The 26,913-nt window shown below is 42.5% G+C and overlaps 1 protein-coding gene and 1 long non-coding RNA gene across 2 annotated transcripts in view; one reads left to right on the forward strand and one right to left on the reverse strand.

The window, feature by feature from the left end:
• LOC125353049 lies at window positions 1-25,518 on the forward strand. The gene is made up of 3 exons (XR_007211243.1): window positions 1-1,634; window positions 12,756-12,765; window positions 25,508-25,518. It is a non-coding gene; the product is annotated as an uncharacterized LOC125353049 (long non-coding RNA).
• The window catches only part of Bmp6 (bone morphogenetic protein 6), a 162,804-nt gene that overhangs the window by 85,286 nt on the left and 50,605 nt on the right, over window positions 1-26,913 (reverse strand). The window lies entirely within an intron of this gene.

The following is a 26,913-nucleotide window of genomic DNA, read 5'->3' on the forward strand; positions in this document are numbered from 1 at the left end:
GATTATCTGCTAGAGAATTCCAAAAGCTTATTAGCTTAAAGAAAGAATGCAAGAGGAACATAAGATCCAAAATACAATGACACACACAAGTCATTCCCTCCTAAGAGAAGATAAGCAGGAGAACATGTCTGATTGTTTCCATTCGTAGTTTCTGCATCTCAATCAATGCACCAGGATGGAACAAATTATCATAAAGACTACTTAGTACAAAAATGCACATGAAATTAAAATGCAGAATCTCAGATATTTTTTACTTTCATTCTGAGTGGCCCTAAGACTTGCAGAAACCTACTTTTTTGTTGTTGCTGTATTTAATAAAGTTCAAGTCTAAGTCAATGACGAACCAAGCCATTGCTTGGCATGCAGAACTTACTACTCATACAATTTGCACTCCAAGAAAGAGATTTACAGACCCAGGGAGAAAAATTAATCAAAGGTACACTTGTGAATAACATCCACTGAGTACAGTCGTATAGTAAAATGTTGCCATGTGCAGTCTGGTGGCTTACGACTCCCTCTCAACACCCACTCTTGTTTTTTCTCACGTAAAATTCAATTTCACGCTGGTATGATTCATAAGCATGACCAGTTTGCCAAGGCCAGGTCCTAACCTTAACATTTCACTCAGTGAATCCTTCAGTACTTAATAAGATTAAATGACACTGCATATTAGAATCTTAGTGCCTTAGCTTAGATGCCAAAAGAAAGTCAAAATGACTATACATTTTACTGCTTGGGATGTGTTAACAGCCTGTGTTTTGTATAGTGGATAGAACAGGGGTGATGCCTATGCTGGATTTATTTTGGAGTCTGAGAACTTAAGGACACATTAAATAGAGCATACATTTAAAAATAAGCACCACCTGAAATTTCCAGTATGTCATCTCCACAAAGAGTGTGATGCTGTGTATTTGTGGTAGTCACAGCAAGGTTCCCTGGGGCTTTAACAAATACTCCACATAATGGCATTGAGTGGCCTATGGTGACACATACTATGAAGAGATGGCACTTTAATCAATAATTCTTTAAAGATGAGACTTCAATCCAAAATTTTGCGTTTATATTAACAAAAAATAGCACTTGTCAAAAAGGAAACCCTCTAAAACCTAACTGGAGTTATTTTTATGAGTCAAAAGGCTGTGAAGTACTTTAAAATAAAACCAAGTATCCAGATTCAGATAACTCTGAATAAGATGACCATGTTCAGAGCTAGTGCACTAATATGTAAATATAAACATTTTATTGTTTTGAATACAGTAATTTATTACCCAGAAAAATCTGTTTTTGTTTGCTCACAGAGTAAATCTTGTTATGAAATAAAAGCCCACTATGTATTAATTATATACTAACTAGTATAGAAATAGGTGATAGAAAAGCAGTAAGAAAAAAATGAACAACACATGATAAGTGTTACTTTTTCTGGCAAAACGTTCTCACAAAGTATTTGAGCTGAGATGTTCAAGCCATAAAGATAATTTTTCTCTAAACAGAGTGTCTGTAAGAATTTAGGAAAAATTATCTCAGATATTCCAGCATCAAGACAAAGCCCAGAACTAATATTGCTATGTATATGGAAGGGAAAATGTCATTTACTATGCTTTAAAGCAACAATGTGGGGAGCAAGGTGGAAAAACGTGTGTGTGTGTGTGTGTGTGTGTGTGTGTGTGTGTGTGTCCAGCAACATCAGGACCACCCTTTCTCGGCCACGATGGCAACATTCCAGCTTCGTCCTCACCAAGTCTGCCAAAACTTCCCTCCCTCAGGCCACCAAGCAACTCCCTCTGGAAGTCTAGGCAGCAGACTTTTTCCTTCAGGACCTCTCTGTACAACAATGCAACAATCTTGATCACAGTTCTTGGGACTGAACACCATTCTTATTCCATTTTGCCTCCTTCCCAGGATCCTCTTCACCATCAGTGTCCTGATCTAACCCAGTTACCATATTTTACCCTACCTATATTCTTCAGACCAATCTTGCCCATTCTGTGGTGTTAGTTATTACTATAGGCTATAGATTCCAGAATCTGTTCTGCTATTATTGACCTCTCCTGCAAATGTCACATCTAGTTCCAACCTCTTGATCTTTTTCATGCATCTTTGAAACTCAATATATATCACTTTGTCCTTTAATTTGTTTCCCATCATGCTCTCAGTTCTGAACAACCACCATCCACCCATACACTCAAGATCTCCACCTATAGTCAAGACCTTGAAGATAATATGCCTAGGACTCATCTTCAACACTTCACCTCTTATTGCACATTCCTCTTTTCACTCAACACAAAGTCATGGTAGCTGGACTTGCTATTTTTTTTAAACAGTCTCCAGATCTCCACTGGTACCATCACCTATCATAACCCAGGCCCTCACTGGTCCCTCTGCAAAGGCAATGTGGGTGGTTTCCACCTCCAGGTTCTATCCCATCCACTCGTCTCATGTCCATGCAGCAGATCTGACTGGGAAAATCTGAGTGAATGGAGACCCTGAGGGTGAGGGACAAGGCTGGTATATTCCCCCATTTGCTCAAGAATGAAATGTGCTGATATGTATGTAGCCAGCTGCTCTAAAAAGGCATGGCCAGATTACAGAAGCAGGTGCTGACTGATTAAGGGATAAGGGTCAAGATAGACACAGATTGCTATGAGTTGGGTATCGTTTGTCCCCCAAAGATTTACAGGTAGGAAGCTTGGCCTTTAGTGCTGAGAGGTGATGGGACCTTTAAGAACTGGGCAGGGCCCAATGATTGGTTGTTATACACACTGTCCTGGAAAGGGACAACCTGGCTCTCATGGGACCTCTGGGTTAGTTTTCTAGAGAGAAAGTTGTCAGAGTGAGACTGGCTTCTTCCCTTGTCCTGGGTTCATTTTTTTTTTTTGCCAGTACTGAGGCTTGAATTCATGGCCTGGGCACTGTCCCTGAGCTTCTTTTTGTTCAAGGCTAGAGCTCTACCACTTGAGCCACAGCGCTACTTCTGGCTTCTTCTGTGTATGTGGTGCTGAGGAATGGAACCCAGGGCAACATGCATGCTAAGCAAGCACTCTACCGCTAGGTCACATTCCCAGTTGGGTTCCTTTCTTGTGGTCAATTTTCCATGTTCTCTCACCATTATGATGAAACTCAGCCAAGGGACTTCCACCCCAAGGATTTACCAATGGAGCCACTGGTTTTGAACTTTTAGTCCCCCAAACTGTGAACTAAATGAGATAGTGCCTCACTTTAGCTGGCCTCAAAATTGTGATCCTCCTGTATCAGCCTCCAAATATGCTATGATTACAGGAGTGGACCACCACCCATGCCAACTTTTCTATATATAGCATTCAGCATCAGGTATTTCATTATAGGTACAGTGTCTGGGGACAAGCTAGGGAAATGTACATCTAATGGACCCCCTCCCCCAGGAAAGATGAAAATAAAGCTGAGGCAGATCCTCACGAATCACCTGAAAACCAATGAACACCCCAAATGAGATAAAACCTCATGAGATATGATCATCATCTTCCTCTTCCTTTTCTTCTTCCTCATCTTCCTCCTCTCCTTACTCCCCTCCTCTTCGTCCCCTCCCTCCCTCCCCTGTCTTATTTCTGGTCCTGAGGCTTGAACTCTGGGCCTAGGCTCTGTCCCTGACCTTTTATGCTCAAGGCTAATGTTCACCACAGCTCCATTTCCAGCTTTTTGGTGGTTAATTGGAGATCAGTCTCATGGACTTTCCTGACAGGGATAGCATGGAAGAAAGATTCTCAAAGCTCAGTTTCCTGAATAGCTAGGATTACAGGCATGAGCCACCAGTGCCTAGCTTTTCATTTTATTTTAATAGTGTTGTTTGCAGCAGGTTCATAGCAATATAAGCAAAAGAAGGTGCAGAGATTTCCAATAAGCCCCCCCATCCCCCCATACTTGTTCTTATTCTCTGTTTCTCTCTTTTACACTTACACACCCACACTTCCCTCATTATCAGCATTGGCAACAATGTTGTGACTAATAAACATGCACTGACACTTGGTTGTCACTTGTATTCTTATTTATTAGGGCACAGTCCAGTAGGCTACACAGGTGAGAATATAGGCCATTTCAATATCTAGGAATACCTATCTGGAAACCTTGGCTGGGGGAACGTCTGCCCATAAGAACTGTCAATGCAGGTAGGTTACAGTTTCCAGTGGAGCAATTGAACACAACTAGCTATCACTGAGAAGAATTCTGTAAATGACATTAACATCTACATTCAGTGGAGCTGAAGGGACCAAGATGGTCCTTAATAATGTGGGTGGTGCTTCCCAGTCAGTTGAGGACCTGAAGAGTAAAAGCAGAGGTTTCCCAAGTAAGAAAAAAAATCCTACCCCAAGACCATTAATTCTTGCCTTCATTTGCAGCCTTCCCTACAGATTTGGAATTTTTTACTCCAGTCCACCCTAAAATTATAAGATAATTCTTTAGTGTATCTCTCATTTGGTTCTGCTTTTCTGAAGGATCCAAAACCCTAACCTGTTTCTGTCAGGTCTAAGGAACATTCCAGGGTACTGGTGTTTTAGATGAAAAGTGATTAATACACAAATACACCAGGTGCCAGAAGCGCACACTTGTAATCCTAGCTACTCAGGAGGTTGAGATCTGAGGCTCATGGTTCAAAGCCAGCCCAGGCAGAAAAGTCCATGAGACTTTTTATTATTTTTTTTATATATAAACATTTTACTTCAAAGAATTTTTAACAATACACTTACAGAAGTACATAAAAGAAGATTAACATGAGCCTTCCTATAATAAAAATAAAATTATAACTAAATAGTCCTCAAATTGCCAAAGTGTAGTGGTAGTATACTAACATTCCATACCATTCAATTAACCATAGACTGAAAATATTTGGAGAACTCTCACCTGTACTGAACTTGTACAATATTTTCTTGTCATCATTCCCTAAATAATATAGTATTACAGCTAGTTGTAAAGCATTTGCAGTGTATTAGGATTTGTCAGTAACCTAGTGATGACTTAAAACATATAGAATTCCTCCATGAGACACTTATACCCAATTAACAACCAATCAGAAGTGGAGCTGTGGCTCCAGTGGTAGAGTGCCAGTTCAAGCCCTCGTACCAGCACACACACACACACACACACACACACACACGGTACATAGAAGGGAAACACCTGAAGGAGAGAAACTGATAAGATCTGGGCACTGAAACGGGGAAGAGAGAAACAAAAGGATGAGCCCAAGATGAAGCTTTTAGCTGGCTTAGGAAACTGTACCCAGTGTTACCTTGCACTGAGCAGAGAACACTGACAAGTCCCAGAACTTGGACAATGGTGAAATAACTTCCCTGCCTGTTGAATCATGGACGGCAGGGTGGGAGGAGAAAAAGCGAATGTGTTCCAGGTTAAGAGACATTAGCTCCACGACCACTGAAATCCTTGGAAGGAGGTGACACTACAATAAAGGTAAACAGGCAGAGCACATCACGGGCAGAGGGCAGAGAATGTTAACACTTCAGCATCCAGAGCAGTGACTGCAAGAGGTGTAGAAGGAGTGAGAAAATGCAACACTGGGTGGCATAAACACCTGAGGGGGAGAATGATGTCCCTGTGTGGAGACAACACTGAGCTGTGCACGGAGCTGGGAGTGGTCACAGACAGACAGGGGACAAATGTGTCCCTGAAATGCTTTAGAATTGTTCATGGAAAGAGAAATAGGCTCTGTTGGGGAGGGGAGAACTAATTGAAAGAGGCTGTCAAAATAGATGGCAATTATGAAAATAGAATAATGAGACATGTCCAAATTGTTTTGGAAAAGGGAGAGTGACAGAGGGGCAACATCAACTAGAGTATTTGTCAGTGTGAACAGAAATGTAACAAGGAAATCCCTCCCCCTGGATAACTGAGAGAAGCTAATAAAAAGGGAGTGTGCCTCATAGCTGAAATCAGCTAGGAAAATTGCAGGAGAAGATGTGATTCTATTGGCATTAGGATAAGGAAAATGTCACAAGAAAGGAGAAGGCCCCAGCACTTCTCATGTAGCCCACTTCTGCCCTCTACCCTCTGACAGGGAGGGAAAGCCAGATGATGGGGTAGCTAAGGGGAAGGGAAGATGCATGAAGACCCACAGGGACTTTTCTACAGGGAGGGCTGAAGCAAGGTATAGGCTTTCAAAGATGGGGAAGGAGGTCAAAGGCATCATGAAAGACCTTAGATTTGAGCTGCTTCAATACTTGTGGTGAAGAGCTTGCACACAGGGTACATGTAGAAATGCAAGAGGCCTGCAGTGAGTGGTTCAAGAAGCAAGAAGAAGTGGGAAATGCCCGATGCTAGAGAAACTCTCACCAAGTAGAAGGGGAAGGAAATAAGGGCCTGTGAAGAAAATCCTTGAACACACACTTGAGTATCACACAGACACATACCGACACACATCAATAAGTGTGTGTCTGTGTATATGCAAGTGGCCCAAGTTCAGGACTGACTGTGGCAATTGGTAATACCAGAACCAGACATGTAGGTAGGAGTCACTCAGAACAATAGACAGAAGAAATGACCTGAGCAATCAGTCACTCAACAGAGGCAGAAAGATGGGGTGTGTCTAGCACCTCAGCCCTGGTGTGCCAGACACCTCACCAGTCCCACAGCCCTGTTTGGGGGCAGGCAGAGTGTATGTAAAGCAGCTGGCTTCCAGGTCCCAAAGGTACCCCATGAGTAGACCAAGACCATGAGAGCCAAAGAACATTTTTCATCTAGAAAAGATAGAAGGACATGTCTATAAAAGGCAGTCAAGAGCCAGGCTCCAGTGGCTCATGCCTGTAATCTTTGCTTCTCAGGAGGCTGAGATCTGAGGATGACAGTTTGAAGCCAGCCCAGGCAAGAAAGTCCATGAGACATTTATCTCAATCACAGAAAAGGCCAAAAGTGGCGCTGTGCCTCATGTGGTAGAGTACTAGCCTTGAGCAAAAGGAACCCAGGTACAGTGCTTAGGCCCAGAGTTCAAGCTCCAGAACTGGGGGAAAAACAAAAACAAAACAATCAAATGAAACAGTCAAAAGTGCTGGTGGCTCGTGCCTGTAATCCTTGCTACTTGGAGGATTGTAGTTTGAGGCCAGTCCTGGTAAGAAGTTTCTAAGACCCTATCTCAATCAATAGCTGAGTACAGGAGTACATATATATCATATCTACATGGGAGGCTGATTGAGAGGATCGCAGTTGTAGCCTAGCCTAGGTGAAAAAGTTCACAAAACCCTGTCTCAACAGAAAAGGCTGGACATGGTGATTATCCCATATTTGTTATCCCACTTATAGTAGGAAACATAAATAGGAGGATCATAGTCCAGGTCAACCCAGGCAATACGTGAGATTATCTAAATTATAAACTCATTTTTCTTTCCACTTCCAACTGCCTGTTATATATTTTATTTGAAAAAATTTCTATTTTGGGGGGTATGTGCACTGGTACTGGGGCTTGTGTTCAGGCTCTCAAGCTTTTGCTCACAGATGGAATTCTCATTATTTCAGCCACACCTCTACTTCCAGCTTTTTGGTGGTTAATTGAAGAAAAGTCTCAGACTCCTCTGCCCAGGCTGGATTTGAGCCTCGATTTTCAGATCTCAGCTTCCTCAGCTTGAACTCAGGACCTGAATGCTGACTAAGCTTTTTTGGTTAAGATTAACACTCTAACACTTGAGTCACAGCTCTACTTCTAGCGTTTTGGTGGTCAACCGGAGATCACAGTCTCATTGTCTTTCTTGCCTGGGCTGGCTTTTGAACCATGATCCTCAGATCTCATTTTCCTGAGTAGCTAGGATTATAGGCATGAGCCACCAATGCCCAGCTAATAACTTGATTCCTAAAAACCAAGAAATAGTGGCTGAGGGTGGCGGGAGCATCATGAATTTGAGCCCAGGCAGGAAGCACAAGTCCCTTTCTGAAAAAGACAAACTAGCAAAAATTCTGCAACCATCAGCAGTCTGCAAGGGGAATCAGTGATGCCAAACACGAATGCAAACTGGCCTATCAGCAAAAAGACAGAGCTTTAGAAAGGAAATGTCAAGATCAAGTCATTTTGGGGGATTCTGGCTAAGAATCTTATTACTATAATGAAAATAATAAACATTCCATAAGAGTTAGGAAATACACATTCCAGTGTTCAGTATTAACTAAATTGAGAGTTCATTCCAATGCAACACAAAAACATGCTAGCATTGAGAGAATAATTCATGGCCACATGGCACCCCACACAAGGCACACAGCACCTGGGTTTGCTAACAGCAAGGGTGTATACCAAGAGACCTCACTCCAGTGAGGAGTCTTGCAGATTCCACCCAGAGGTGGTCCCTCCCACCCTCACAGCCTGCAACAATTCATCTGTCAAAAAAAAGTACATGAATGGGAAAAATCTAGCAGCAGAGCCAAGGACTGTGTTGCAACTGTCTAAGATTTTTGCGAGCCAGCCAAATGCTTTTTATGGATTGTTTTCACTCTCACGGCTTTAAGCACCTCATCCCTAAATAATTGATTGCTGTTTTGGAGGTGTAACTCCATCTCAGACACTGACTCACTTCAGTGCTTCTAGAGAAACCCAAGCATGGTTTTCAGCACAGATGGTGTATTTGCATATGTACAACTGCTAGGAACACACGGACACACACATACACACATTTTACTTTTGGTAATAGTTGATTTACACTTTTTTGTTTTTACTTTTTGGGGTTCTGAGATTGGGAGGAGGGTGTTTGGTGGTACTAGGTTTGCACTCAAGGCCTTGTGCTTACTAGGCAGGTAGGTGCTCTACCACCTGAGCAAGGTCCCCAGTCCAGCATTTATTCATGGAATGATTTCCCAATTCGTTTGTTCTCTTTCATAATACCACACTTGATCACTAGACTTTGTCTTCTCCCAATATCTTTATCAGAAGATCAGTAGGAATCAGACTCAACTCAAAAGACTAGTCACTATGGAGCTCCCTGTGACAGCACTGAGGCAAAGTATCACAAGAAAAGGATATGAAAACTCTTAAGATTTAAAGGATTATCCATGGATCTTAAGTCTTCCCCATCCTATCTCTAATGCTCAGAGGCTGCTGGTAAAGTGTAAAGGGTGCACAAGCCAAAGCACTGTACCTTAAAGAAAACACCCCTACACACACACTTGACCTCTGACCCTACAAGAGTCACCTGAAAGGAGCTCTCTTAGCTGATGCCATTTTCCCTACTTTCTGTGTTGTCTCTTGACACACATACACACAACTTCTTGTAACGCTCATAACAGCAGTCTGTTTAATCGATGGCGGTGGGTAGGAACAGGTGCTGGTCAGGGGCATGTCATAACCGGAATGTGAGACCTACTTAGGGAGCTTTGCCAAGGATGTGAGCCGAAGAGTTTCCGGAGGGATTTTATAAAAAAAAAAAAAAAGAAAGAGAAAAAGAAAAGGGAAGAAAGGAAAAGAAAAACAGACTACAGAAGGGGAAAAACAGCTGTTTGGAAATAAACTGTAAAACATCTGTAGCACACGACCAGCATTCTCTAAGTGTGACCATGAAGATTTACAGGGACTTCATTTTTCAGAGACAACACTCTGATACCACAGGCAATGAATCCTCTCAGGTGTTTCCCAGGAGGGCTCAGGAAGGGGCTGGATGGGCAGAGGTGCCATCCATGGGAAAGACCCCTAGTTTCCTGGAGCCATCAAGTACCAGCTTCCTTAACCAATGCAAGCCACAGAGATGTGAACCCAGCCAGAGGAAGCTCAGCTACAGGGCACTCTTCTTTGATTGTAGATGGTTAGATAACAAGAGTCCCACGGACCTACTCGCTCTCCATCAGCCAGAAGCCTGCACTTCTATCCAGTGCATCTCCAAGTCTCTTTAATAAAAGGGCAAAGAAACATTCTGCAGTTTCTTTGGCTCGTCTACATCACCACAGTAGAATTCAGAAGGTTTTTTTTCTTTTCTTTCTTTTTTTAAAATCAAGGTTCAAGGGTCTAAGTAGCTCCATTTATTTTTCAGTAACTAAGTTACCAGAAACTTGTAGCGTGGCTGTATTTATTTTCTGCAGGAGGCTCCAAGTTGGCAAAAGGCTTCTCTGAGCACCATATTTCTTCCATGTTCTCTTGATTTTAGTGTGTGGAGATTCGCTTAACAGCTGTTTTATATACAAGTGTTTTTTTTTTTTCCAGCCATGTCCTCCCCCATCCATAAACAGACTTATTTTAAAGGCCAAAGAAGTTTGTAAGACACAACAAAATGCTAGGCTACTCCATGCGTTCCTCCTAGCAGCAGACAGAGTAAGTCTTTAAGAAGATTATTGAGTTGCAAACAAAAGCAGGCTGGTTCTCTGCTGGTGTCAACATCAGCCAAGGAGGCCTTCCTCAGACAGATCCTGGCAATGTCAAATCATGTGATAAGACATGGCAGAATGTACTAAGTATAAGGCAATTCTGAACTTTACATCCAAGCACTCTCTCCTACCTTACCAAGGGAGCTAATGAGAAGCATCCAAAGCCATGAACCAAAAAAGCCACTTTCGCAGACTTGGCTGTATCTATTTTTTTTCAGCAACAATTCTGTGCATTTTGACATCATTTTTATAGAAGGGTAACTGACTCAGTAGCTGTTATCTTCTTTTGTTCCAATAACACTGTGAGTTAGAAGAAGGTCACCACCAAAAGCTATCAGGTGACAATTATACTCTTTAACCTGATGGTTCCAACTACTTAGAACGGGTCTTGAAAATAGAGTTAAGAATCAATTTGGTCCAGAATTCTATATTCTATTATCCCTGTGACTATTTTTTCTTGATTTACAAGTCCTAATCTAAGGCTCCTAAACTTCCAATTTTTTGAGTGTCTATACAGTGCCACAAAAGGAAAATTCCATATCACAAAATTTTCTTGTGTACAAAAAATTGCATAAAATCACCATCAGGTTACACAGATTTATGAAACTTAAATAAATTTCATATTTAGACTTGGGTCCCATTCCCAAGATTATCATACTATATCTATCCAAAATCAACAAAACTCCCAACTTGGAAACACATCTGGTCCCCAGCATTTTGGATTAAAGATACTCATTTGTATTGTACTTGCTAAATAGGAAAGGTTTTCGAAGCTTTCCCTGTTCTTGGAGTAATGCAGCTCAGAATTAATAAATGCAAAACTTTTTTCACTTCCACAGTCCCCTCTGGATCCCAGGGGAAGAAGAAAGGAACCATGCAATCCCAAGGGAGGGAGGTGACAGAGTGTTTTCGTGGGAACCACTCTCTCCTCTCGTGGGCTGTTCTATAAGCTCTGGCTGGACATCCAGCTGCCAAAGGGGATGACTTCCAAGTGTAGTCCAAGATCAACTTACTACACCGTCTCTCTTCTGTGTTTGATCTCCTCCCAGGCTCAGAGAAAACACTAGCATTTGCAGTCCAAACACAAAGTGAATTTCAGCAGGCATGTTAACTTTTTTTTTTTTTTAAAGGAACTCTGGGGGGAAAAATATATGAATTAAAAATGAATTTTTGTTGTTGTTGTTGGTCATAGGGCTTGAACTCAGGGCCTGGGCACTGTCCCTGAGTTTCAGCTAGCCTGAGTTTCAGTTTTAAGTGGTTAATTGGAGATGAGTCTCATAGGGGAACTTTTTTTCCAAGCTGGCTTCTAAACACAATGCTCAGATCTCAGCCTTCTGAGTAGCTAGGATCACAGGCATGAGCCACCAGTGCCCGGCTAGAAAAGAATATTAAACCTTATCCCACACTAAAATAAAAGCTTCATTTTCTAATAATACTGTGATACCAAACACATGATGTAAACAGGATGGATGGACACACAGACACACACAGATACACACACGCACAGAACCAGCAAGCTCTACTTAAAGACAGTCAATTCAACAGAGACTAGAATAACAGAAATAAATCATATGGATTTAGATAGCAAGTAGAAGAAATCTAAGCAAGTTAATCATAAATTTAATAATAGAAAGCAGGAGAAAAAGTAATCCATGATACAAGGAAAGGGAGAGGAACATTTTTAGGCTTGCATGCGAATTCCAGAGCAGGAAGACTGCATGTCAGGAAATTTTACATTCCCCTAGATCCTGGAAAGTGACTTCAACAGATTACTGCAGAAGACTGACATCCCCTTAGACAATAAGAAATATTGGATTTTAAAAGGTATTAGAGAGGATGTTAATTGAAGGTAACCTTCTCCTTTCCTTTTCTTTCTTTCTTTTTTTTTTTTTAAAGGAACTAAGGGCAAAGCAGCAACAAATGCACATAGTAAAAATAATTCAGAGCAGAAAGGTGGAACCTGGGCAAGGACCCAGTAAAAACCTCCAGCACAGGGGAGGGCAGGGCCCCAGCTGTTCTAGGCACTTAATGTGTTATCTCATTTCATTTTCAAAGTTCTCTTATTTTTCCATTTTAAAATCTCAGTAATCCACTCTGTCTCTTATAGTCAACAGCTCCCTCCCAGGGACAATTTAAACACTTTAACTCCCTTCACGCTCAAGTCATTGCCCCTTGCTCTCTCCTCACCCTCCTGGCCAGGTTTCGTAAAAGCTGCCTTGTACAAGCTCAACCTCTTAAGTCACACCTCCAACCCATTCCAATTTGACTGCATCCCTCTCTCTATCCATGGATCCCAGTAATCACTGACCTCCCTGTGTCCAAGTTCAATGCCCAATTCCACATTCCCACACAAACACGCAAAGTGCTCCAAAGTCAGCAAATTTCTGAGTACCAATAGGAACCCTACAGAGGGAAATAGCTGATCTCATGTGATTGGGTCAGAGTCCCGTTTATGTTCAGCACATACAAACTGCATACTCCAAATTATTAAAATATTGTTTGAAATCAGCTTCTGGCTCATGTATCAGCTATGTGTGAAACAAATGAATTTTGTGCTAGCTATCTCCCTCCTCTTTATTGTTATTATTATTAATTATTATTATAAAGGTGATATACAGAGGGATTACAAATTACCTAAGTCAGGTAAAGAGTACATTTCTTTTTGGACAAAGTCACCCCTTCCCTCGCTTTGTCCCAGTGTTCCCTCCCATTCTCACTGACAAGTTGTATGGTTCATTTTCAACAGTGTCTAGTGAGTATCACTGCTGATTTGTTCACCCTTCATTATACCTCTTTCTTACAGGCCCCTTCATATTATCCACCCTGTCTTGCTGGTTCCCCTGCTAAACCTCTCTGATTCACCCACTCCCCTCAAGCTCCGTCATTCAAGACACCAGTTTTTCTCCATCGGCTACTAATAGCTTCTCAGTGGGTTGCTGACCCACTCAGCCCCTCTCTTCTGTCTGTCCTCTACCGCAAACCATAGTGATCTTTTCTCAAATGCAGTTTGCTCAGGTCACCTCCTACCTCTCCCACCAGAGTCACTTACACCCTAAAATCCTGAAGATATCTTTAAGACCTCCCACTTATTACACCACCTTCCTCTTCTCCAAAGTCCTCCAGACCTCACTGACACATGCTTCTCACCAGACACTCTTTCTCCAGGAGCCCTCTGCAGGCCTAGCTAGTAACTTTGCTCCAGTACAACACTTAACTCTGCCTGTCCTTAGACTCAGTAATGGAACTCTTAGGTTGTTACCCATGTGCATTTATATTATTGCACCTCTGTACACAGTTCCTGATACTTGACAGTGCTTTATCAGCTCACTTTATATCACTGTGATGAAATACCCAAGGCAATCAACTTGAAGGACAAAAAGGTTTTCTGATTCATTTTCAGCCATTTCAGTCTGAAGTCCTTTGCTAGCTCCATCACTTTGGTCCTGGTGTGAGGTAGATTACAGATTGGTAAGAGCCATGATGGAGGAGGCTATTCATGGCAAACAAGGAGAAGAGAACGAGGGGGGAAATGGGGCCCAGAACAAGATACATATACTCTTCTGCCAGGCAAAAGTGGCTCATGCCTGGAACCCTAGCTACTCAGGAGGCTAAGATCCAGAGATCACAGTTCAAAGCCAGCCTGGTTGAAAAAAAAATCAGTGAGAGTTCATCTCCAAAATAATCAGGAAGAGTGGTTCAACTGGTAGAGCACTTGCTGAGCAAGCAAACTGAGCAGGTGTGAGTTCCTGATTTCAGACTTCAGTACTGGCATTCAGAGACATACCTCCAGTGGTCTGCTTCCTCCAGCGAGGCTCCATTTCCTAACAGCACCTTCAGTTGTAAGCACCTTCACAATGACATTATCACCCTCACAATCCAACCACCCAGTCCTCTTTCAACTGTATCAAAGGCCAGAGATCATGCCTTCAACACTTGAACTTTCAGGGATATTTTATACTGACCTATAACAGGTATTCAATAAACAGCTCATGAATGAATGAATGGATGAGACATGCCTGATCAGTGGGTGTCAATGGGTGATTCAGAGCCACACCCCTCATTCTGCACACTCTTACTCCCACAGGTAAGGGTTGCCAGGGGATGTTTGACGCTGAATCTGTAAAGTACACAGAAAAGAGACCAGCTGAATCCATCTTGGACCCACATCACCAACAAGCAGGTTTGGATCTGGTAGACAGCAGTGTGGTAACTATGAAGGAGACCAGGTTCTGCCATTTACTGGTGATGTGAACACATTAATCTTTTCTGTGCCTCAGTTTCTTATCTATAAAGTAGTAATCAAAGTAATAAGAGTACAGGCTATATATTATCTGAAAAGCTTGGAACTAAAAGGGCTTCTTTTTCTCTCTCCACCTAGATTTTGGAATATTTGCACAGACTTTTCTGGTTAAACACCCTAAATCTGAAAACACAGATATGTTCCAAAACATGAAAATTCGGAGCCTTATATCAGTACTTACCAAGTTTCATATTTCAGCGCATTTTGGATTAGGTATGCTCAATCTGTACTTAGAAAAATGTGGTGATGATTAAATAAAATGAATAGCTTTCAATTTGAGAGGACTAGATGCCACCGTGGTGATGGCTTTAATGGGCAAATAAAAGATGGTGACACAGAGTGGTGTGCTGTTTGGGGATCAGAAACTTCCCAAGAGACACAGGTTAAAACTAGGATCACTTTACTCACTGTATATAAATATGCAGTGATCCCTTACTAAGTCAGAAGTTGTTTGGGACATAAAGAATTCATGCTACTCCAAGAATGAAGGGAATGGGGATAGTAGAGTGCTTACCTAGCATGAGCAACACCAAGGAAACAAGCACAAGGAATGAAGGAAAATAGCCAGGTAGTGGTGGCTCACACCTGTAATCCTAACTACTAGGAAGGCAGAGATCTGAGTGAGGATTGCAGTTTGAAGCTAATCCAGGCATAAAAGTTTCTCAAACCCTTATTTCCAATTAATCACCAAGAAAGCTGTAAGTGAAACTGTGGCTTAAGTGGTAAAGCACTAGCCTTAAGAGAAAAGCTAAGGAACAGCACCCAGACTCTTGAATTCAAGTCCTAGTAAAAGCAACCCCTCTGCCCCCCCCAAAAAAACAAATTAAGGTAAACCAAGTTTTTAAAAGAATTAGAAGCATCATTATGCCAAGTAAACATTGTAGAAGCAGCAACACAATCAGCAGATATGGGGTTTAATTGTACTCTGAAACAGGAAAGTGTGAGAAACTTGTGGGGCCATGACAAATTAGCACTATAGCTTAGTGGAATTAAGTACAGAAATAAATGGCTGTGTGCATATATGTGCTCTTGAGATCTTCATACCAACTCAAGCTTAACCACATATGGCCTCTGAAGGTAGAATGAGCCACAGATCGATTTCTCAAGGCAACCTGCAGTTCCAGGCAAGAAAGACCATTTATGCATCCAAACGTGCTTACCAGATGCCACAAGAAAGATCTAGCCAGGCTAGAGGCATGGCTCAAGTGGTAGAGTACCAGATGAGCAATCATGAAGCCCTGAGTTCAAGCCCCAGAACTACCACCACCACCACCAACAACAAAAGACCCAGACACCCCCCCCACCCCTGGGTGTCACTAATAGGTCCCATCTTGAGCATCTCTTTGCTATTTAAATACCACCTGTTTCCTTATATTGCTTTTCTCATCTCTAAAACAAGGATAATGGCCTCTTAAGAGCCACATGCAGAAGAACTGAATAGTGTACCTGAGAACCCTTGGGAGACCAGAAGGATCTATGTATGAGCTTTTCCAGTTTTGTGGGGGTTCTGGAGTATGAATATCTGAGGGCCTTCTGCTTGCTAGGCAGACAACTCTACCACTGGAACCATACCCTAATTCTATTTTATTTCATTTTTCCAATAGGTAGGGTCTTTTTTGCCCCCATTTTGGGCCTTTGCGCCATCCCTGAACTCTTTCACTAGGCCAGCATTCTACCACTTTGAGTCACAGTGCCACTTTCACTTTTCTGATGGGTTCATGGACTTCCCTGCCCAGGCTGGCTTTGAACCATGATCCTCAGATCTTAACCTTCTGAATTCCTAGGATTACAGACCTGAGCCACCAGCATCTGGCTAAGGTCTAATACCCAGTCTGGCCTCCTATGTCTGTGATACTATTTATGATTCCTGTGCTGGGAATGACAAGTATGTGTCATGATGCCCAGCTTCATGAAATGAAGTTTTATGGAATGAAGTTCTCACCAACTCTTCACCCAGACCTGGAACCATGATCCTTCTTAAGGAGCCAGGATTACAGACTGAAGCTACTATACTGGGTTTATTGTCAGTATTTGTAAGTAGGCTATTTGAAAGTTAAATTTCATCAGAGAGTAAACGTATCCAGGTGAGGAGTGGAGGGAGTAATGAGGGCGCCCCCCTGAGGGTACAGTGGTCACTCACCTGATCCTTGGGAAGTATCAGGTTTTTCAGGCACCCACACTATATCTGTGAGATTGTCACCAGTATGGGTTCTCTCAGTTACTCAGTTCCTTAGGGAGATGTGAACCGATCTAGTGCTTACCAAGAAAGGCGGGGTGGGGGGTGGCAAGGGGGGACGGTCAGCAAAAAGACTCCAGGTGGTTCAAGTGGCAGAGCACTGCCTAAAAAGCACAAGGCCAGAGTTCAACCTCCAAATACTGCAAGTAGTAATAATGTTTTAAAGTTACATTTTTTTCTCTATGCTGGTCATATAAAATTTCTTTTTTATGCTGGGTAAGCATCCAAGGTCTGCTCTGAAATCAAAACCTTTCTGAAGGCTGCTGTGATACTTAAACAGTTTCAGATGAAAGAGGGAGAGGAGAAAGGTTTGAGAGGCTGGGGATGTAGTTAAGTGGTAGAGCATATGCCAAGTATGCACAAGGCCCTGTGTTGATCCCTAGCACCAATACACACACACACACACACACACACACACACACACACACACACACACACACACACACTTGAATTTTGGAGCAACCTGTAAATTTTAATTGAACATACTTACCCTAGAACACTTACGTGAATATTCCAAAATCTGAGAGCCTGCAAGATCTGCAACATTCCTGGATCCTCATTCTTCCTCCCGCCCCCCGCTCCCGCCTCCAGCATTTCATATGAAAGATCCTAAACTTGCAGGGTTCCATTCCAAGTCTTCCCCCTGCTCTAAGATGCCAGTCCCCCAAAGATACATCAGGTCTTCTATCACACACCTCTCTACACAGTTTCATGTGGGGCTCTAATGGGTAAGAGTAGTTAGCAAGTAATTATTTTAAATAATCCCCAAAAGTCACACAGGCCATCCCTATGAAGGTGCCCCTCCTTCAGGAGGGTATCATCAAACTTAGCGGGTAATTTATAATACTTACTCATTTTGGGAAGGGTAATGCCATCACTGCGCATGCTCTTTAAGCTAAAGAAAGCACAAAGGAACTCATGACTCGGACAGAGCCCAGTGTCTGGGCTGCACATGACGATGCCACGGGAGTTACTCCCAAAGCTCTCCCAGCTCCCAACCAGAGGACACCTTGGTAATTCTGGGTTTACCAGGGTTTTAGGCTCCCCTTCCAGCTTTTTCTCCTGTTGACTTTTGCTAGTTATTCAGAAAGATCAAAGTCTTGATTGGGTTTATGGGAGGGCATTTGTTTTAATGGTCACCAAAGCTTCCCACTGCTCTCAGCCTCTCTTCAAGTGGCAAATGTCAGAAGTCCTCTAGATAAAGGCAACATCATTTTCCACCAGCTGGCTTTCAGTTCCTTTGCACCATCCATTTTTCAGTACCTGTACTGGAGAAGATGCTACTGACACATGGTATCCAGGGGGAGCTTTGAAAGTCTAGAGATGTTCTTGGTAAAGCCAAAAGTTATATATTGCCTGTATAGTTTTGGCACGTCTTGAACTTGATAGGTATGAGGCACTCTACCACTTGAGCTATGCCTTAGCCTGGATGCTGTCCCTTAGCTTCTTTGCTCAAGACTGCCATTCTACCACTTGAGCCGTAATTCCATTTCTGGATTTTGTGAAGTTAATTGGAAATAATAAGTCTCATAAACTTTCTTGTCTGGGTTAGCTTCAAACCATGATTATCAGATCTCAGCCTCCAGAGTAGCTAGGACTACAAAAGGGAGCCACTGGCATCCAGCTTTCAATGCCTCCTTTGTATCTTCTTTGTTCATGTTATAAGAAGGAAAATGGAACACAAGCCTGATCAGTTTTCTATGTCAATCAAATATTAATATAGAAGAATTTGCACTTACTATTGCTTGACTCTAAAGACCACCCATAACAAAATTGGGAAATGAGACAGATAACAAGACAGTTGCTTTCTTGGAGAGCAAACAACTGAATAAATAGCCCTAGTGATTACATAGTTGACTGACTATGTGAAGTTCTTCATCCCAGGAGACTGGAAATCAGAAGGGGGCTAACTCACTAAGCAGTTCCTTGGGTAGTATTCTTTTTCTTTTTTCTTTTCTTTTTTTTTTTTTAGTTTTTATTATAAAACTGCTGTGCAGAGAGGTTACAGTTTCATACGTTAGGCATTGGATACATTTCTTGTACTCTTTGTTACCTTGTCCCTCATACCCCCCTCCCCCCTCCCCCTTTTCCCCCCTGAGGTGTTCAGTTCACTTACACCAAACAGTTTTGCAAGTTTTGCTTTTGTTGTTGTTTCTCTTATTTTACCCTTTGTCTCTCAATTTTGGTATTCCCTTTCAATTTCCTAATTCTAATACCAGTATACACGGTTTCCAATATACTCAGATAAGATTACAGAGATAGTGTAGATACAATCACAAGAAGGTGATACAAGAACATCGTCAATAGTAGAAACTACAGATACACAAGGGATGTTGAAAGTAGTTACAACTGTGATATAACAATCATTTCCATAAAATGGAGTTCATTTCACTTAGCATCATCTTATGTGATCATAAGGGTATAGCTATTGGGCTCTTGTGATCCTCTGCTGTGACTTGCCTAAACCTGTGCTAATTATTTTGGGTAGCATTCTTTATCCTGGGGCAGAAGAGACAAACTAGATATGAGAACCAGACTAGCTAGCTTCATGTCACTCCATGTGTTCATCCTTCTTTTAATACAATTTCAATAGCCCTTATCTGAAAAGCTGAGAACAGGAGTGTTTCAGGTCTGTATTTTTTTTTAAATTTTGGAATAATTGCACAGACTTTACTGATTGTACATCCCTAAAAGTTCAAAATGTGGACTATTTCAAAACCCAGATTGTTTGAGCATCATGTCAACCTATAAAAAGTTTTAGATTTGGAGCATTTTGGATTTCAGATTTTCAAATTAGAGATGTTTAACCTGCATACTGAAGCATCTGTAACAGTCCTTTAATAAATATTCCAGGCTAGGCTCAATTGGTTAAAAGTTGGGGCCAAAGCAAGAAAAGTGGAGAATAGGAGGAATTCCTGGACTCTTCTGGGGAGTCCATATCACTCATTAAGAGATAACTAAAATCAGTATTGTTACATTAAGATAAATGGAGATATTAGGTACAGAAGCAAGTTCTGCATAATGCTTTCTGAAAATACAAGAGATTTGGAGGAAAAACAACAGGATCCTGGGCTAAGGCATAGCTCAAGTGGTAGAGTGCCTCATACATATCAAGTTCAAGGCCCTGATTTCCAATATCACAATAAAAAATCAGGACCCAAAAAGCAGTCATGGGTACTCTGGATGTTTCACGAATACAAGTTCAGTCTCCATATCATAGAGACCAACCACATCAGCAGCAATGTGACCCTCAAAATTCCTTATGAAGGTCATCCTTGGAGATAAGGAGAGGTGTTATGACTTAAGAGATCTCTGGTTTAGCCAAAGGTCTACATCAGTGATGTTTTGTGTCTTAAACACATGCTTAAGACATATAAGTTCATAATGGCATATTTAATTTTCATTTAACTTCATTTTATTAATCTTCATTTTTATTAATGAACATACATGTTTATGTGTGTTCACAACAAATGTTCAGATCTTCAACATCCCATGGTATATCTATGTTTGGTTTGTTTTCGTATTTTTTTGCCAGTCCCGGGGTTTGACTCAGGGCCTGAGCACTGTCCCTGGCTTCTTTTTACTCAAGGCTAGCACTCTCCCCCTTGAGCCAGAGTGCCGCTTCTGGCTTTTTCTGTTTATGTGGTGCAGAGGAATCGAACCCAGGGGCTTCATGCTTCCAAGGCAAGCACCCTACCACTAGGCCATATTCCCAGCCCCTATATTTTTTTAAATAAGAAAATAATACCTTAAGGTTTATTGAGGAAAACTAGGGGTCTCAGTCAATGTGCTGTGTTAATCTCTTAAGCCTTAGGAGCTGCTATGACTTAAATGTCACTATCATGTTTAATTTATCCCCACCATAAAAAGGGTAATGTAAAAAGAAAGTTAATCTGACTACAGTGATTGAGCAGTAGGACCTTCTGGATGGTTTTTTAAAAAATGTATTGTCAAAGGGATGTACAGAGAGGTTATAGTTTCATATGTTAGGCCTTGGGTACATTTCTTGTACTGTTTGTTACTTCCTCTCTCATTCCCCCTTCCCCCCTCCCCCTTCTGGATGTTAATAAAATTAAAAACAGCCAGGTGACAGTGGCTTATGCCTGTGATCCTACCTACTCAGGACATTGAGACTTGAGGATTGCAATTGAAAGCCAGTCCAGGAAAGAAAAATATCTGTGAGACTGTGATCTCCACTTAATGATCATAAAGCCAGAAGTGGAGCTGTGGTTCAAGTGGTAGAGTACTAGCCTTGATGAGCCCAAATGCTCAGAACAGTGCCCAGGCCTTGAGTTCGGGCCCCAGGACTGGCACAATAAAAACCAAATAGAACAGAAAGTTGGGACTGTACTCCAATGGGATAGTAGCTTTACAAGAAGAGGAAGAGAGACCTGAGCCAGGACAGGCAGTGGTCTGGCCATGTCATACCCTGACCTACTTGGGACCCTGAGTTCTTACCAGCAAGAGGGTCTTACCAGATGTGGCCACCTGAGCTTGAACTTCCCAAGCTTCAAAGTCATGATGAGTCAGCATTTATTCTTGATAAAGGACTTAGCCTTTGAGCTTAGGTTATTACTGTAGAAAATGGAGTAGGACAGGAGCACTCCAAGGGTACATTCTGTGGGTGCAGGGAAAAAGGACCTTAGACTGGAAGGTGAAGGACCTATGCTCAATTATGGCACTACCACTGGCCAGAGGTAGATCACTACCTCTTTGAACTAGATGAGTGCTAAGTCTCTACCACCTACCAAACACTGCAGTTAGAATTCCATACCCACTACTCGCTGTCCTCAACCCCACTGAAATTCTAAGAGCAAATGACACTGACTTATTAGACTCATTTTATTCTTCCTATTTTTAATAACCCCAGAGCTATTGTGATGAGGGTAAGAAAGAAAACTATGATTTTTAAAAAGGAAAAATACAGCAAATATTTCTTAGAATGTCACAGGCCACTTAATGTAAAAAGACCTTTGGCCTTGCATTCAGTGAATATTCTCAATTGTTTAGAATCCTCTCTTGAAAAAACAAAACCATAATCTTTCTTAACACTGCCACTATAGTTTTCAGCACATTTGGAAAATGGCAAATTGACCAACAGTAGTTCAGGTCCTAAATGACCTCTTTCACCCCCAGTTAAGCTGCAGATACTGGGCACCTGTGCTGTGGTTTTCCAGCTGGCCACACAGAGGGAAGCAGATGGCTCAGCTCTTACTGAAATAAAGAAATGACATCTCATTTCATGGTGACTCTCAGCACTAGTGTCTGTTGCCAAGGCAACGACAGTGGTGGAATTATTCCTCCTTACTTCAATGCCCTCCAAGTGCCCTTGGTTTTCAGCTAAAATTCAGCTGTAGGAGCCAAGATGCCTTATCCTTGACCACACCCTGAGGATGTGCCTAAGAAAAGCCAGTTGGTATTTCTCTCATCCTCTGGCTTAGGGATCAAGACCTTTGCCTTTCCCGCATCCTCTCTCAGTGTCCAGCACATGAAAACATCCAATCAGTTAGCTGTAGAATCTGTAAGTGAATCAATAAATGGATGAACAAAAGGCCAAGGCAGTGCTTGACACACTGGAACTTTCCATTCTGTGAATTCTGACTCAGCCTCTCCAGCAATATGGTCAGAGTCCATTATAGAGGCGTTCCCCTCCACTGATCAAGCTCTTAGTTCATGACAGTAACAAGGAATAAATATCCTCTTAGGATCATTAGAATGAGTGCACACGGGATGGCCTGCGCATTAACTCTGGGGTCAATGCAGTGGATGGAGGCCAACTGAAACACTTCTAAGGTACAGCTTGAACTCAAAAACTCACTGGTGCCTCTGTCAGTGCTTGGTGAGCAGGTGGGATGGCATCAGAAAAAAACATCTGAATTCAGGAGGCAGCACACCTACTATGTGTCATAGTTCAGCCCATCAGCCTCTCCAATAAATTAGGCCATTTATAGCCACAAGGATCAGCAATAAACACAGATTGGAACATTTAAAGCCCTAGAGAGAATTCCAGAATGATCCATTCAGCCCCATTCTTCTACAAATGAGAACAACAAGGCCAAGAATTGTTTAACAACTCACTAAAGGCTTAGGGCTTCAGTCAGGAGCCCTTCAGGGCCCGCGTCCAGTGTGTTTCCTAAAGCCCTACTTGTGCTTGGGCTTTCGGCTCAGTCAATCCTTCAACCTCCCACTAAAGCTTTCACACGAATGTTGTGAAACTGTTTCAAGAAATTCTTGGAAGCATGTGCTCGCATTCTTTCAAGCTGTCAGAGTATCCTGCAGAGTTCTGCGCACCCCACGAGGTATAAAGTTACTGATTATGTGGTGTGTTCTGTTGCAATTACTCATCCCTATCAGGACATCAGTACCACCACTTGTTAAACAACATGGTCAGCACCTACCTCCTCCCTCTGTCTTCACATAAAATCACCACAAAAATATGTGGTCAAGAAGAATTTCCCTAATGGGGCTCCAGGGAGGCAGAGGAGCCGGGCATTACCCCACACAGCCATGTGCTCGCTATTCCAACTCCACGGATGTGGCAGATCACACACAAACATTTAATGAGGCTCTATTTCTTCCCCCAAAAGTTTAGAAATGCTTTTTTTTTTCTTTTTGATAGGGGAGATAAGTGGAAATTTCAGTTCCTGGTGTTGCAAAATAATCAGATTTTTGTTTCGTGTTGTGTTTTTTCTCCCATCCTAAGAGTTCAAACCATTTCAAAAAGTAACTTCAGCTGGGCAGTCATGGCTCACACCTGTAACGCTAGCTACTCAGGAGGCTGAAATCTGAAGATCAAGGTTCTAAGTCAGCCTTGGTAGACAAATTTGAAAGACTTTTGCCTCCAATTAAGCAGCAAAAAGATTGGAGACATGGCTCAAGTGATAGACCTCCAAAAAAAAGCTAAGTGACAGCGATAAGGCTCTGAGTTCAAGCTCCCACTACTGGCATATACAAAAAATAAGTGACTCAGTTTTATAAACTCTAAACTTATTTTAGAGTGAAATATGTATTTAAAACATATATAAGTATAAAAATTTAAAATGTAATGGAAGAAGGTGGAAAGAAAGGAAGGGAGGAGAGAAGGTAATATCCCAGGAGCACCCCATTGTGTGCTCACGTTAATGCCCCAGCACACCTAATGCCCAGGTGCCACAACGTACTCAGTCATCTGTATCAGAGTTCAGAGGCAGGTAACAAGACCCAACCTTGTGAGCTGGAGCTCCCAGGTGGAGAACTTGTTCAGCATCGCAAGGCCTTGTGTTTTACCCTCCTCCCATTCCAGCACAGTAAACATGTTGCAACTTGGAGAAAGAATAATGTATATACTCTACAAATGTACCTCTGAACAAGTATGTGTATGCATATACACACACATATTTAAAAGTTGGACTACGAGTTCTAATACATTTGTCGTATATTATCTGCCCCCCATTAAAAAAAAAAAGAAATCTTGAGTTCCACGGGGCACAAATACAAATGTATCTTCACACCTCCACAGCAGCAGTATACTTTGGAAGTTTGGGGGGATTTCTTGCCTTTGCCTGGTGCATAATCTTAAACTTCCCAGAGGATTCAATAGCAGGCCTCTGCTGTCAAATACCTGATAACATTCTTGTAAAAACATTTTTTAAAATGGCACTGAGATCTGAACTCCAGAGCCTTGAACTTGCCAGGCAGGAACTCTGTACCACTTAACCATGCTGGCCTTTTTGGTTTAGTTATCTTCTAGATAGGGTATTACACTTTCACTCATGGTAGATTGCAACCACCATCCTATGACCTGTTCTTCCCAAGCAACTGAGATTACAGGTGTTTACCACCACGCTAAGCCCTAAATTGAATCTCCCTTTTAGAAAATTTCACCTCCCTTATCTCAGGTTCATACACTACCAAGTCCAAAGCAGCCAGGTCCCCGGTCCCTCTTCTCTGGCCTCTATCCTAGTTCTCCATAGTCACCCAGAAGCCTCCAAGAAACTCAGAGGACAGAGTTCCATTTTCTCCCCATTCTAGCCTGAGAAGGCTTTTAGCTCAGGCAATGGGGTACATACCAAATCATAGGAAGGACCAAAAGCACAGATTCAAGGCTTATCTTCCAACAAGAATGTCCAGAATAGCATTCCAAAAGTGGCCTCCTGTCCTGACACTAGCTCCAGGACCACAAACGCCCCTTAGGTAGAATCAGGGAAACATTAGGGTTCAAGACTGCCAGCAACCAGCCCCAAGAAATCCCCAGCCCTACCATTATCCCCTTAGGTGCTTTCCACTTCAGTTCTTCCACAAGCCTAACTCACTGGGGGAAAGAGAGTCACCAAGATCTGGGAGCAGCGACAGTGGGGCCTGGGCGATGGCAGACATGCTAGGAGGGTGGAGCAATGTCAGGAAACCAGACTTCTGCCCTTGATGCACCCACTGCCCAGAAAGGGCCTTTCACCCACGAGACAATCGTTTGGGAGGCAGGGACCGAGACATTCAAGCTCCCTCTGGAATCATCCTAGGAGATTTGCAAATCCAGCACAAACTCAGGACCTCTCCAGGCTACCTCAGTCTCCACAGAGCAGGACACAGGTCTGCCTTGCTGTGACCAAATGCTGGAATGCCTCATCCTCTCATACCCCAAACTCCCTACTCTGCCCAGGTGGAACCCCTCATAGTGCTACCAGTTGTGCTCAGTTCCCTACTCTACCCATTCCGCCTCCCTCTGTATACTAAGTCTTCCCTGACACTGCTTTTGAGACAGACCTTGCTTTGCCTTCCCTTTCCAGAATTCCTAGGGAACCACTGGTCATCCTGGATACAGTGGACGAGAGGTGGGTACCTGCCACAGAGAGGGCTGGGGAGGGTGCAAGCAACTCTAATGTGGTGACAGAACCTGGGAATGTTCAAAGAAATAGGTTTAAATCCCATTTGTCATCCACAGCTGTGTGAATCTTACAGCAGTATCTCAACAGCTGGAGCTTTGGTTTTGCAATATGCACTAGCAGAACACAGTACCATACATAAGTGTTCAAGGCTGAAACAAAACCTCCTCAATGACAGGTGGATTGGTCCATGGAAGGATTCTAATAATCCCTCATGCTTGCATTGACTGGGGTTTGCTCACTACCGATTTTTTTCTCTCGGCCTTTCTGGTCATCATAGGCTGGGTGACAATTAGTGACCAACCTGCCACCAACTGACCACCTCTCTAGACTTCTGTCTAGAGCAATGAATGGCCTAGTCCACAGCCCCTTCCAATACCTCTTTCAAGCTCATGGCATTCATCCACAGGGAATCATAACCAAATGTGATAAAATAGTTTTGCTAGCAGAAGATTTACATGGTCAAGTAAATTAGATGACCCAAGATCCCTCATATTAGTAGCAGCCTCACTCGTGTACTTGACTTGTGTGTATATGTAGGTGTGTGCATGCACCAATATTGGGGCTTGAACTCGGGGTCTTTGCTCTTTGTTGGCTTTTTCACTCAAGGCTGGCATCTACCACTCAAGCCATACCTCGATTTAGGACTTTCTGCTGGTCAGTTGAAGATAATCTCATGGATCTGACTTCCTGGACTGGCTTTAAGCCATGAACCTTAGATCTTAGCCTCCTGAGTAGCTAGAATTACAAATGTGAGAGGATAAATTGCTGAAATGAGAGCTAGTATGCAGAGAGAGAGATCTCTGCCACAGCCCTTCAGGAAGCTACCCATCTCCTAGAGTGGACTGGTGCAATTGATTGCTCTTTAACAACCCTTTTCTAAGCCGGGCACTGGTGGCTCATGCCTGTAATCCTAGCTATTCAGGAGGCTGAGATCTGGGGATCACAATTCAAAGCCAGGCCGGACAGGAAAGTTCATGAGACTATTATCTCCAATTAACTACCAAAAAGCCAGAAGTGGAGCTATGGCTCAAGTGGTAGAGTGCTAGCCTTAGCACAAAAGCTCAAGGACTCGGGCCTTGAGTTCAAGCCCTAGGACCAGCACCAAAAGACAAAAACAACAACAAAATCTATTCTAGCCTGTAAGACCCATTCCATAATACTCCTAAATGATAAGGTTTTGAGCAACCAAGGACATTCAGGGCTCC

Source organism: Perognathus longimembris, chromosome 6 (assembly GCF_023159225.1).
Source record: "Perognathus longimembris pacificus isolate PPM17 chromosome 6, ASM2315922v1, whole genome shotgun sequence".
NCBI classification, from domain to species: domain Eukaryota; kingdom Metazoa; phylum Chordata; class Mammalia; order Rodentia; family Heteromyidae; genus Perognathus; species Perognathus longimembris.